This window comes from Ahaetulla prasina, chromosome 4 (assembly GCF_028640845.1).
Source record: "Ahaetulla prasina isolate Xishuangbanna chromosome 4, ASM2864084v1, whole genome shotgun sequence".
NCBI classification, from domain to species: Eukaryota; Metazoa; Chordata; class Lepidosauria; order Squamata; family Colubridae; genus Ahaetulla; species Ahaetulla prasina.
Window position 1 is genome coordinate 9,753,921 of NC_080542.1, and position 13,892 is coordinate 9,767,812.

The 13,892-nt window shown below is 46.3% G+C and overlaps 1 pseudogene; it reads right to left on the bottom strand.

The window, feature by feature from the left end:
• LOC131197321 (long-chain fatty acid transport protein 2-like) overlaps window positions 1-13,892 on the bottom strand; it is a 42,414-nt pseudogene that overhangs the window by 12,014 nt on the left and 16,508 nt on the right.

The window sequence follows — 13,892 nt, forward strand, 5'->3', positions numbered from 1 at the left end:
TGTTTGTTTAGGACTGATTGTGTCTGGTAATAACTACTTGGCCTAGGTCACAACAATTTCTTCCTCAGTTTTGTAATTCCAGTTTTGTAAAGACAGGTTGGCCATTGTGGGAGGCATGGCCCATCCTCGTCCTCCACCTCTACCACACATGTGGGATAAGCCTCCCACAATGGCCAACCTGACCTTGGGTGAACCGGTTGTTAAATTACACCCACCCACCCCCAATCAAAATGTATCCTGGGCACTGTGCTACAATGGAGAAATGGGCAATGGAGTGGCCAGCATGAGGGAAGGAGGACGGAAAGCAGCTTTCTCCTTCCCTCATGCCAGCCGCTCCATTGCCCATTTCTCCATTGCAGTGCAGCACCCAGGATTCACTTTTCATTTATTTTATTTATTTATTTTATTAGATTTTTATACCGCCCTTCTCCCGAAAGACTCAGGGCGATGTACAGCCAAAAGATAAAAACCCAATATATATATATATATATACAATTAAAACAAAAAATTTAAAATAAAGCATATTACAAAATGGCCGACATATAAAAATTTAAAATTTAAAAACCCTAAAATAATAATAAAACCCCAATTAAAAATTTAATAAAACTATTAAGCCAGTTCCGCTTGAATAAATAAGTGTGTTTTTAGCTCACGGCGAAAGGTCCGAAGATCAGGCACTTGGCGTAGGCCAGGGGGAAGTTCGTTCCAGAGTGTAGGAGCTCCAACAGAGAAGGCCCTGCCCCTGGGGGTCACCAGCCGACATTGTTTGGCAGACGGCACCCTGAGAAGACCCTTTCTGTGTGAGCGTACGGGTCGGTGGGAGGCATAAGGTAACAGCAGGCGGTCGCGTAAGTACCCGGGTCCTAAGCCATGAAGCGCTTTAAAGGTGATAACCAAAATCTTGAAGCGCACCCGAAAGACTACAGGAAGCCAGTGCAGACTGTGTAGCAGTGGTGTTACGTGGGAGTAACGAGTGGCTCCCGTTACTACTCGCGCAGCTGCATTCTGGACTAGCTGCAGCCTCCAGGTGCACCTCAAGGGCAGCCCCATGTAGAGAGCATTGCAATAATCCAAACGAAAAGTGACCAGAGCATGAGTGACCGTGCATAAGGCATCCTGGTCAAGGAAGGGACGCAACTGGTGAACCAAGCGTACTTGGTAGAAGGCCCTCCTGGAGACGGCCACCAGGTGTTCATCAAAAGACAGCCGTCCATCCAGGAGGACACCCAAGTTGCGTACCCCCTCCCTTGGGGCCAATAACTCACCCCCAACAGTCAGCCGCGGTTGCAGCTGACTGTACCGGGGTGCCGGCATCCACAGCCACTCCATCTTGGAGGGATTGAGCTTGAATCTGTTTCTCCCCATCCAGACCCGTACGGCTTCCAGGCACTGGGACAGCACTTCGACAGCTTCGTTGGGATGGTCCAGGGTGGAAAAGTACAGCTGAGTATCATCAGTGTACAGATGGTAACTCACCCCGAAACCACTGATGACCTCACCCAGCGGCTTCATATAGATGTTGAACAGGAGAGGCGAGAGAATCAACCCCTGAGGCACCCCACAAGTAAGGCGCCTCGCGGACGACCTCTGCCCCCCTGTCAACACCATCTGCGACCGGTCAGAGAGATAGGAGGAGAACCACCGATAAATGGTGCCTCCCACTCCCAATCCCTCCAACCGGTGCAGCAGGATACCATGGTCGATGGTATCAAAAGCCGCTGAGAGATCTAATAGGACCAAGGCAAAGGAACAACCCCTATCCCTGGCCCTCCAGAGGTCATCCACCAACGCAACCAAAGCCGTCTCCGTACTATAACCGAGTCGGAAGCTGGACTGGAACAGGTCTAGATAGACAGCTTCATCCAGGTACCTGGGAAGCAGCCATGCAACTACACTCTCTACAACCTTCGCCACAAAGCAAAGGTTGGAGACTGGACGATAATTCCCCAAAATAGCTGGGTCCAGGGAAGGCTTCTTGAGGAGGGGTCTCACCACCGCCTCTTTCAAGGCAGCGGGGAAAACCCCTTCCACCAAAGAAGCATTTATAATCCCCCGGAGCCAGCCTCGTGTCACTTCCTGAGTAGCCAGTACTAACCAGGAGGGACACGGGTCCAGTAAACATGTAGTTGCATGCAACCTCCCCAGTAACCTGTCCACGTCCTCGAGAGCCACAGAATCAAACTCATCCCAAATAACCTCAACAAGATGTGTCTCCATCATCTCGGCTGGATCATCGCAATTTTGGTCCAAACTATCCCGAAGCTGAACGATTTTATCGAATAGACAACCGTTAAACTCCTCAGCACGTCCCTGTAAAGGGTCATCCCGTCCCTCCTGATAAAGGAGGGAACGGGTCACCCGAAACAAGGCAGCTGGGCGGTTATCTGCCGATGCAATGAGGGTGGAAACGTAGGAATGTTTCGCCTCCCTCATTGCCACTAGGTAGGTCTTAGTAAAAGACCTCACTAGTGTCCGATCAGCCTCGGAACGGCTAGACCTCCAAGTGCTCTCTAGGCGTCTTCTCCGGCGTTTCATCTCCCTCAGCTCCTCGGAAAACCAGGGAGCCAACTGAGATCTACGCCGGGTCAGAGGCCGCAAAGGCACGACATGGTCCAAAGCCCCAGCCACGGCCCGTTCCCAGGCCGCAGCTAGTTCTTCAGTTGTGCCGTGGGTAAGATCCTCAGGGAATGGCCCAAGCTCCGTCCAGAACCTCTCCGGGTCCATCAGGCGCCTGGGACGGAACCAACGCATTGGCTCCGTCTCCCTGCGGTGGTGGGCGGCGGTCCGAAAGTCTAGGCAGAGGAGAAAATAATCTGACCATGACACCGGTACCATCACTAAATCTCCTAATTCCAGATCATTAACCCACTGTCCAGAGATAAAAAACAAGTCTAGTGCGCCTCCCCCAATGTGTGTAGGGGCATCAGTTACTTGAATCAGGTCCAAAGCCATCATGGAGGCCTGGAACTCCTGAACCACCGTTGATGACAAGCCGGCCAATGGCAGGTTGAAATCCCCCAAGACCAAAAGTTTGGGAATCTCAACCGCCACCCCGGCAAGCACCTCTAGTAGCTCAGGTAGGGCTGTAGTCACGCAGCAAGGAGCCAGGTACGTGATCAACAGACCCATCTGATTCCGATGGCCCCACTTCACAAGGAGGGATTCACAACCAGCTATCTGAGGTACAGTGGAGGTACTTTGATAGCAGGGGGTAGTGGAAATTTAACAACCGGTTCGCTTGAACTGGTGTGAACCGGCTGAATACCATCACTGGATTGACTGCAATATCATGATCAAAACTCACATGCTTCAATGAATATTGAAAGGGTTGATGTTTTGCTTGCAGTCACAACTGTTGTGACCTAGGCCCAGGGGTGAAATGCTCCTGGTTTGGACTGGATTGCCCGATCCGGTTGTGATGGTGGCAGGTGGTTTGGAGAAACCAGCAAAAATCCCTCCCCCCACCACTTGAGCTGAGCCATGTGATCATTAGAGGGGTTTTTTTTCCCCTTTTAAAAACATTTTTTCTTCAGCCGAAAAAATGCTTTTAAAAGTTAAAAAAAGCCTCTGATGATCGCACAGCTCAGCTGGGATTGTCAGAACCCTTTAAAAGCATTTCTTCCTCTTCGGCCGAAGAGGTTCTAAAAAAATGCTTTTAAAAGGTTCTGGTGATCAGGCCACTCAGCTGGGATTGTCAGAACCCTTTTAAAAGCTTTTTTCCTCTGGTGATCCCAGCTGAATTTCCTGATCATCACAGGCTTTTAAAAGCATTTTTTTACAACCTCTTCGGCTGAAGAGATTGTAGAAAAAATGTTTTTAAAAGGTTCTGGTGATCAGGCAACTTAGCTGGGATTGTCAGAACCCTTTTAAAAGCTTTTTTTCCTCTGGTGATCCCAGCTGAGTTGCCTGATCATCACAGGCTTTTAAAAGCATTTTTTTACAACCTCTTCAACTGAAGAGGTTGTAGAAAAAATGCTTTTAAAAGTAAAAAAATAATTGGCCAGGCCCACCCAGTCATATTACAACCCCTCCACCAAGCCACGCCCACAGAACCAGCAGTAACAAATTTTACATTTCACCCCTGCCTAGGCCCAAGTAATTATTACCAGACACAATCAGTCCTAAAGAAACATATCTTATTAGAACAGCTGAGAATTACTTCCTTCACAGTTTAGTCCAAATTAAGTCCAAAACAAAGTCCTTCAGAAAAAGTCCTTTGGCTTTATCCCAAACCTTTGTCTTCTTTGGCACCCTGTGAAATGCTTTTCTTGGCAAGAACCCCACAAAGTTCAGTAACAGGAGACACCAACAAGAAACAAGTGTAGCAATGTTGCTTTCCTACAAAGAGCCCAAGAGCTATTGCTGCTCTTTTAAGCCTCCTGGGAGGGGCTAATCATCTCCTGGCTTTACTTCTGAGTCGTCCTTTTTGCTTTAGCTGCTCTTGCATTCTGGCAGCTCTTTGCATGCATGCACTAGGAGCAGGTTCCTCCTGTTCCTCTGCCTCTCTGCTATCTGTCTCTGGAGTCTCCAGAGTCTGTGCATCGTTCCCAGATGGCTCTGGCCCCATCTCTGTCTCCAGCACAGAGCCCTTGTCCGAGCCTTCCCCTGACTCCAGGACCAACCCATTGTCCTCCCCAGCCTCTTCACTATCCAACTCCGCTGCCAGCTCCACAAACTGCTGGTGGACCACAACAACAGCTGCCATCTTGATATTTTTTACACATGGTCTCCAAAACAGTGAAAGTTTTAGAAACTTGAAAAAAAATGTTTGTTTGTTTTTAAAGAAAAGTGGACATGTGAATTTTCTTTTAATAATATATCATATTACTAAATGCCATAGACCAGGGGGTCCCCAATTCCCAGGCTGCACCCTGCTAATGGGCCAATGACCTGTTTGCAACTGGGCCATGGAAGTATTGAATGAGCATGCCCATGCATCTCCATTTGCTTGACCAATGGGAGAGCACATGCATGTGTGCTCCATTTGCATGAACAGCGGGCACATGTGTGTATGCTGCTCACACAAATGGAGCTGCTTATATATGTTATGGCCGCTCAAGCAGAACCATCCCCTCTTTCTCCTCTGCCAATTTGCAAAGCCGGAAAAGTTGGAATTTGCCATATTTATCTGATGTTGCCTGGGATTTAAGTTCAAAACATTCTTAAAAATCCATCTCATCCTGGGCACCCCTTTTTTTTTTTTTTTTGAACTATTACCATCTGGCAGACGGTACAGGACAATAAAAACAAGGACAAATAGGCTGAAAAACAGCTTCTATCCCAGGGCAATAACCATATTGAATTCTACGGTGTAGTGCAATATCGGGCTTTCAATTTCAATTATACAGAATGTAAAAAGGATGTACGTTTGTAGTTTTTATTTTTATAGTTATAATGTACACTGAAGACGGCATGTAATTTCATTGTACCGTGTGCAATGACAAGAAGGTAAATGATAAACTATCTATGGCAGTTTTGAAGTCGTCGATTGAAGCCATTCAATTGATTCAGGTTTTGAATCAATTGACGCCCAATTGATTTGGAGTAGCAGGTTTGAAATGATTATACTGAAGGCCATTATCTCTTTCTACAGGGTGAACTCTTGACAACGCAAAGTCTGATTTATCTTAAATGTGTCTTGCTTTCTTTTTGTCCATCTGTCTTAGGAAACATACCTGTAGGCAATGGGATACAGAGCCCCTTCTCATCTCTCACAGGCTGATCTGCTTCCACGTCATATTGCACCAATTTATAGTTAATTATTTTCTGAAATTGAACAGACCAGTAGAAATATGAGCCCCAAACAGGCACTAAGGACAGGTTTATATGGATTTAATGAACTTCATGCTGGATAAAGAGGCCCAGCTAAACCCTACAGAACTAAAGCCTCTCCCTTTATCCTCTGAACAAATCCTGCGATGTTGTGAGGCAGAGAACATCTGTTTGGACAGATGTTTTCTCAGGTTTTTTTTTCCACAGGCAAGAGGACATGCACTTCCATCAGGCATCCCACCAGAGGTCGGATTCTACAAGTTCGGACCGGTTTGGGTGAACCAGTAGCACCAATGATCAGCTGGGAGTGAACTGGTTCGCTCCAATGATCAGGTAGGATTCTACCAGTTCGGACCGGTTTGGGTGAACTGGTAGCTCCAACGATCAACTGGGAGCAAACCGGTTCACTCCAACGATCAGCTGGGCCCGTCCGTCCTCTTTACTGACCTATATCTTCTCAGCTGATTCACATGACAGAGCGCATTGCCGTGCCTCACCTGTGTTACTCCCCAGCAGTAACGTGGAAGGTAAGTTTTCGTTAAACTGCGCAATTACCGAACCGGTTGTTAAACCTACAGGATCCCATTACTGCACCCCACCCTCACCTTTTGATGTAGTGGTGAAGGTGCTGGCCTAGAAACTGGGAGACCGTGAGTTCTATTCCCACCTTATGTGTGAAAACCAGTGGTGGGATTCAAATATTTTAACAACTGGTTCTGTGGCCATGGCTTGCTGGGCGTGGCTTGGTGGTCATGTGGCTGAGTGGTTATGTGATTGGGTGGGTGTGATCAATGAAATGTCACTCATGTCAAGGGGCACTTTGCCCATCCCCTCCCCTCTCAGCTACTCCTTCTCACACCTGGCTTCAACATATCTATAATTCGTTAGGGTTAGGGTTAGGGTTAGGGATGTCTGTTTCTTAAAATACTCAAACTACATTTCAAATAGTTCTGAATATATATTTATTTTATTTATTTTATTCAATTTTTATACCGTTTTATATAGTTTATGATATGTCTATATAGGCTAGAGGTCTAATTGGCTAGAAGTGGCCCAGATATTTTCTTCTCATTACCTTAAGGAAGAAATTGGTCCTTCCCACTGCTCCAACTTTTCCTACATAATTAAGGAATCCAGCAGATCCTTCGGTAGCTCCATAAATTTCACATATTTTGATGGGTCCAAATCTACTCAGGAACTCCTTCCAAACCTCCATTCGCATTCCATTGCCAATGGCCATTCTCACCCTATGGTCACGCTCATTGTCCCTCTGCAATGTGAGAAATAAAGGAAATTAGAGTTCTCCAAAATAAATACTCTATTAGCAGTAGTGGCCATGCCAACTGGTCAGGCAGTGAACCAGTTTTTAAAAAGAGATTGCTTGAAGAACATCCTACAAGATGGTGGGAAGGAGTGGCAGTCCATAAAGATTGTTTACAATTAGTCTATCAAATCTGAGGAAACTACTTATTTCAGACTACAGTTGCATACAGTAGTGGCCATATCATGACTGGCGCTATGTTTTAGCCTTATCCTGCTACTTCCCATATCACAAAATATCCATTTTTGTTATGTATTTTTCAGAGTATAAGATGCTCTGGAGTATAAGACCCACATTCGTTTTTGGGGAGGAAAATAAGAAAAAAATTCTGCCTCTGCCTACCAGCATCCATCATTATTCATCTGGCTAGCATCCTGTCAGTATGTGAGAGAGTTGAGGGCTGTTTGGAAACTGAAACAGTATTTGCTGTGTGAGCAACAAGGAAGGAGACAACAAGGAGCCTAGGCGTAGCTCAGAGTCTGTGCTGAGCTCTAAACCAGTCTGCTGCTCAAAACTGAAACTCCTCTCCTCTGCTTGTGTTTTGCTTATATTTACTACCACATTGAAAAACCTGCTTTTGGTATTGTATATTTACTTCAGGTGTTATATTATATATAAAGAGAAGTTGTGATGTGATTGTTGCTGCAAACTCTGAGTCCTTGCAGCAAATAGCAAACAGCCAGGTCAGCTTCAGCACATTATTGCAGCCTGATTCAGCACAAGCAGCTGATTGGTGGGTGAATCAGCCTCCCGGAATACCCCCAATCAGCTGTTCCAGGCTGCAGGATTTGCCACAGACCATCGCTGCCTCCATGGCTCACGTTTTTGGCTACATTCAGTGTATAAGATGCACCCAAATTTTCACCCTCTTTTAATGGGGAACATATATATATATATATATATATTTCTATATATTCCCATATAAAGATACAACACTATTCTTCTTTGAAAGATTACTAATAATAACATTCTTTTTTTCCTTTTTACCTCTATAATATATAGATTTATAGATAATACATATCTATATCTGATCTATGACCTGCTGCTTGGCAAGTATAATTTTTTCATGAAATAGGAAATGGGAGAGGGAATTCGGTTACATGAAGGGACAAGGAATGGATATAGGAGAAAAGAATATACAAACAGGCTTATCATTCATGACAAACTGGGCCTAGGTCTCCACAATATGATACAACCATCGTTATCTTCTAGATTTGCATCTGCATTGCCTGGACACTGCTACAGTCCCTTCTCATTCTTTGCGGTATGTGTCGTGTCCCCCTCCCCCTCCGACGACTGGGTCTAGGAAGTCCGTATCAAGCATGGCAACGAAGCCTCTGCAGCTTGTCAAATTCCTTCGAGGTTTCTCAGGGCAGGCAGGAGTCCAAGTTGTGACTTCAGCGATAGCAGCAAACTAGATGAGACTTTGCTTGACTCAAGGTTGGAATGTCAAAAGCAGGTCCTTTATATAGGCTGTGGGGTGTGGCTCCATGACTCAGCATTTATCCAGGTCTGCCCCTTCCTTCCTTTTGCTGGTGTTGCCTCTCAGAGCTCTGGAAGCGAGGATCCTCCCACTTTGAATTCTCTTCAGCTGGATCTGCTGTCAATAATTCCAGCACATGGCTGGCTTCCTGCTCACACGTTGTAGAAGTGAGGTTTATCAGGTTTGTCTGTTCATTCCTGGAATCCTCTCTGGGCATGGGGCCAGGGCCGGGGGCTGGAGGCATGACAGGCTGTTCATCTTCATTATCAGACTCGGAGTCTGATAACAGACTCGGGTGTAGATGGGAGGGGCCCGGCTGAGGAGAGGAGGGAGGACAAGGCACAACAATATGGTTTTCTGAAATATTAGTCCATTTTATCAATTACCTTTGGTGCATTACACAAGTAGCGCATCATTTCTCCCACATACTGGATCACAGTGACACGATAACGTCTGCAGTCATCCCAGTAATGAGAAACAGAGAACTTAGACCTCAGAACATGGGTAGCTCCTTACATAAACACAGAGAGAAAGGTCAGGAAGTTGCTGTGATCACTAGGTTAGAACCCTGAGCTGAAATCCTCCGCCCTGCAACTTTTCAAGAGCATCTTCCCCTAGTTACTTAAAAACAGAAGTGGGATACAAAAATTTCAGCAATTGGTTCTCAGCCTGGTTGCTGGGTGGGCGTAGCCAGGTAGGTGTTCTGTCCTCCCTCGCCTCCATCCGAATGATGGCTTAATTAGCCATCACTATCAGCTCTGGCAGCAGAATAGCCAGCGTCTGCCAATAGCCTCTGTTATCTTCCACAACTCTGATGAGTCACCCAGAACTTTAGCTCTTAATCAGTGGATTTGCCTGCTACAAAGAGACACAGCAGCTTTCTCTGCCTTTTATATCTTGTGGGGTGTGGCTCCAACACTCAGCACTTCCTAGGCTTGCCCCACTCTTGCTTCTGTTGTTCCCTCCTCTCCTGCCTACGAAACCAAGCCTGATTGCCGTCAGCTGGGTCTGCAGGCGTGGCCTGGGGGGGGAAGAGTCAGGGGATGGAGGCCTCATTATCTCTTCCACCTGGCCTGTTTCTGGCTCCTGGAGCTGAGCCAGGCAAGCTGGTGCTCCTGAGGTAAGTCCTGACGGCCCTTCCCTCTCACTATCCAAGTCACTTTCTGGCAGGAGGCCCAGCTCGGGGGACGCAGGCACAACAGTAGGTGTGGCCTACTTGGCCTCCTGAACAATGGCGAGAGGCATTTTCATCCTCCTCAGCCTCTGGAGGCTTTCCTCGAGCCTCTGGGAGGGCAAAAACAGCCTCCCCTGGACTCAGAGGCCAGACTTCGGGAAGGCCTGTTTCTCACCCTTTCCAGTGGCTTTCCTTCAGCCTCCAGGAGTGCAAAAGCAGCTTCCGCCCGGGCTCCGGAAGCTGGAAACAGACCTGTTTTCAGACTTTCAGGACTTCTAGGAGGCTTGTTTTTCACCCTCCCAGAACCTCCACGCAGGCCCTGTACTTAACTGGCATTCAAAACGGGCGATGTGGAGACTCCTGGGAGGGGAGAGGTGGGCTGGGCCAGCCAGTCCTTGCAACTACCAGCCAGCGAACCAGATATAAAATTAGCATCCGGTTCACCAGAACTGGTCCAAATCGACTGAATCCCACCTCTGCTTAAAAAGGCCTAAAATGATTTGGCTCCAAGAGATTTGAAGAGGACAAAGTCAAAATACAAATCAGATAAATAAATATATAAATTAAGAGTTTCCTGCTTCTGTGAATGTCATTCTTCTGCAATTAGATATCTAAATAGGTTGGGATGTTGGCAAGAAATAGGCCGTTTAGATATGTATGTATGTATGTATGTGTGTAAGATTGAAAGTATTTAGGCAATGTTTCGATGAGATCTCACTCTTCATCTTCAGGCTGGAGTTTTTTGGCTTTGTTCTTATGTTCTTATGTGAGCAAAGTATGGTTTTAAACTGCTGTTTATAAATACTGGTGGGGTGTGTGTTTTTTGAATTGATGGCCTAGCTGTTGCAAGCTGATCGGTTGGCTGTGTTGCTACATATTGATTGGTTAATGGAGTTTTTTAAATTGCTGGCCTAGCTGCTGCAAGCTCATTGGTTGGCTCTGTTGATAATTGGTTAATGGGGTTGATGTTTATGTGGGAAGTAGCATTTTGGGCCCTGGTCTGGTTCAGAGTTTATTTCAAAACTGAACACTATCACAATTAATTTGGAGATTAATTTGGTTCCTTCAAAATCAATGTCCGAAATCTCCAAAACTGAACACTACCACAAGAGAATAATTATGGAAGCCATAGAAATAGAGAAACACCCCCATAACATGAATAAATGTGATGATACCTCCAGCTTACCAAACATCTGGAAACTAGCCCTAGTCAAGAAACGAATCCCAGCTACAAAGATTGACACCAACACACGACAAGACCTCAAACTCGGAACCAGACCAGGGCACAAAATGCTACTCCCCACACAAACATCAAAACATAACAGGACCTCGAACTCGGAACAACTCAGACTAACCTGAGCACAACCAAGCCCCCCCCCAAACAGAACACCCCCCCATCCAATCAGAACACGGCTAAGCTCCCAACCAATCAGTTCAAACCCCCACTAGCAGTTAAAAGGAAGAAACAACTGCGATCACACATTGCTCCTAGAAGCACGAAGCAGTAAATACCAGCCTGAAGATGATGAATGAGACTTTTTCGAAACATCGCCAAGACACTTCCAATTTTACGCAGGAGAAAACCTGAATAACCAAAGACCTACATACAAACACCCGCGAAAACCTCAGAAAACATATATATTACAATTTATACAGTAGTGATAAGAAAATATTTGATCCCCACATATTTGGTCCACCAATCTTTCCACCCACCAACTATTCAATGAATTACTAGTTGTTTTCTGCTTCTTCATTTAGCTGGGTAACCTTTACCGCTTTAATAAAATTCCGTAAAACCAGAGGTGGGATTTAGCCGGTTCAAACCAGTTCAGGCGAACCAGTAGTGGCAACTGCGGGAGGCTCCGCCTACCCACTCAGATGTAGTGTGCAACCACTGCACATGTGTAGGAGCCCGTGCGCATGTGCAGAGGAGGTGCGAGTGAGCAAGGTGAGCGGATGTTATTCCTATTAGGAATAACTGGCAACAAATATTTCAATAAATAAATGAACAAACAGAAACATTCAGGAGATTGTGAGTTCAAGTCCCACCTTAGCCATGAAAACCAGCTGGGTAACTTCGTGTCAGTTACTCTCACTTAACCCAACCTACCTCATGGAATTGTTGTTGTGGGGAAAATATTGGCATGTTAGATATATTCGTTTTGGCTGGTTTATAAAAATAATAAAGATGGGATATAAATAAATAAATGACACAACCATAGAAAATGAATACTGCTAAAATATCTATCAGTCCATGAAATTCAGGTATACTTTGATGTGGCCTATGGTTAAAAGAAGAAAACTTTTCGTCCTCTCCCTCTCCCTCCTCCTCTTCTCCTCCTCCTCTTCTTCTTCCCCTCCTCCTCCTCCCCTCCTTCTCCTCCTCCTCCTCCTCCTCCTCCTCTTCTTCTCCTCCTCTTCTTCTCCTCCTTCTCCTCCTTCTCCTCCTCCTTCTCCTCGTCCTTCTCCTCCTCCTCCTCCTCCCCCCTCCTCCTTCTCCTCCTCCTCCTCTTCAAACTCCCAGCATTAACTTTCATACATTGACGTGCCATTTTCTGCCTTACAAATATATATATTTTTGCATTACAAAACTGCTCCAAGAGCGAGAAGTTTCCTTCTGAATCTGCCAAAGTTAAAGGGTTCTTGGCACAGGCAATTTTTATTGTGGGATTATGTTAAATTTATATTTATCAATAAAGAAATAAAGGGAGACTAGTATAGATCTATTTCAAGCTATTTAGCTCTCCTCAGTGAGCCATACCCTTCTGGGATTCGAACCCAGGTTGCTTGTGAGATTATATTTATGTGAGATTATATATTTATTGTGAGATTATATTTAGGTTATTTTTGTGTCACAATACTGGAAATGTACAGGTAGACCTCGACTTAACAATTGAGACCAAAATTACTGCTAAGTGAAATGTTGCCCCATTTTATGACCTTCCTTGACACAGTTGATAAGTGAATCTGTTCTGTCCTCCCTCGCCTCTGTCCGAGTGATGGCTTAATTAGCCGGCACTATCAGCTCTGGCAGCAGAATAGCCAGCGTCTGCCAAGAGCCTCCGTTATCTTCCACGACACTGGTGAGTCACCCAGGAACAAACTTCAGCTCTTAGTCAATCAGTGGATTTGCCTGCTACAAAGAGACACAGCAGCTTTCTCTGCCTTTTATATCTTGTGGGGTGTGGCTCCATGACTCAGCACTTCCTAGGCCTGCCCCATCCTTGCTTCTGTTGTTCCCTCCTCTCCTGCCTACAAAACCTAGGGTCCAACCAAGCCTGATTGCCGTCAGCTGGATCTGAAGGTATGGCCTGGGGGGGGGGGAAGAGTCAGGGGACGGAGGCCTCATTATCATCTCCCCTGGCCTGCTTCTGGCTCCTGGAGCTGAGCCAGGGAAGCCGGTGCTCCCGAGGTAAGTCCTGATGGCCCTTCCCCCTCACTTTCCAAGTCATTTTCTGGCAGCAGGCCCGTCTCCAAGTCACTTTCTGGCAGGAGGGCCAGCTCGGGTGGCGCAGACACAACAGAATCATTGCAGTTGTTAAATTAGCAACATGGTTGTTAAGTGAATCTGGCTTACCTATTGACTTTGCTTGTAAAGAGTTTGCCAAAGGTTATCCATTACATGGCCCCGGGACACTGCAACTGTCATAAATATGAGTCAGTTGCCAGAGATCTGAATTTTGAATCATGTGGGAGGCTACAATGGTCATGCGAAAAATGGTCATAAGTCACTTTTTCCAGTACTGCTGTAACTTTGAATGGTCACTAAATGAACTGTTGTAGGTCAAGGACTACCTGTACACAGGGGTAGGATTGAAAAATTTCAGCAATCAGTTCGCTTCCACGTTTGCTGGGTGGGCGTGGCCTAATCAACCTCCTGCACCATGGTGGACAGGCATTTTCACCCTCCCCAGGCTCCAGAGGTTTTCCTAGAGTCTCCAGGAGGGCGAAAACGGCTTTCCCCAGGCGCTGGAGGCCCTCCAGAGGCCGGAAACAGGCTCATTTCTGGACTTCTGGTACTTCTGGTAGGCCCGTTTTTCACCCTCCCAGAGCCTCCGCTGATACCCTGCACTTACCTGGCATCCAAAACGAGCCATGTGGAGACTCCTGGGAGGGGCGGGGTGAGTTGGGTTGGGCGGGGT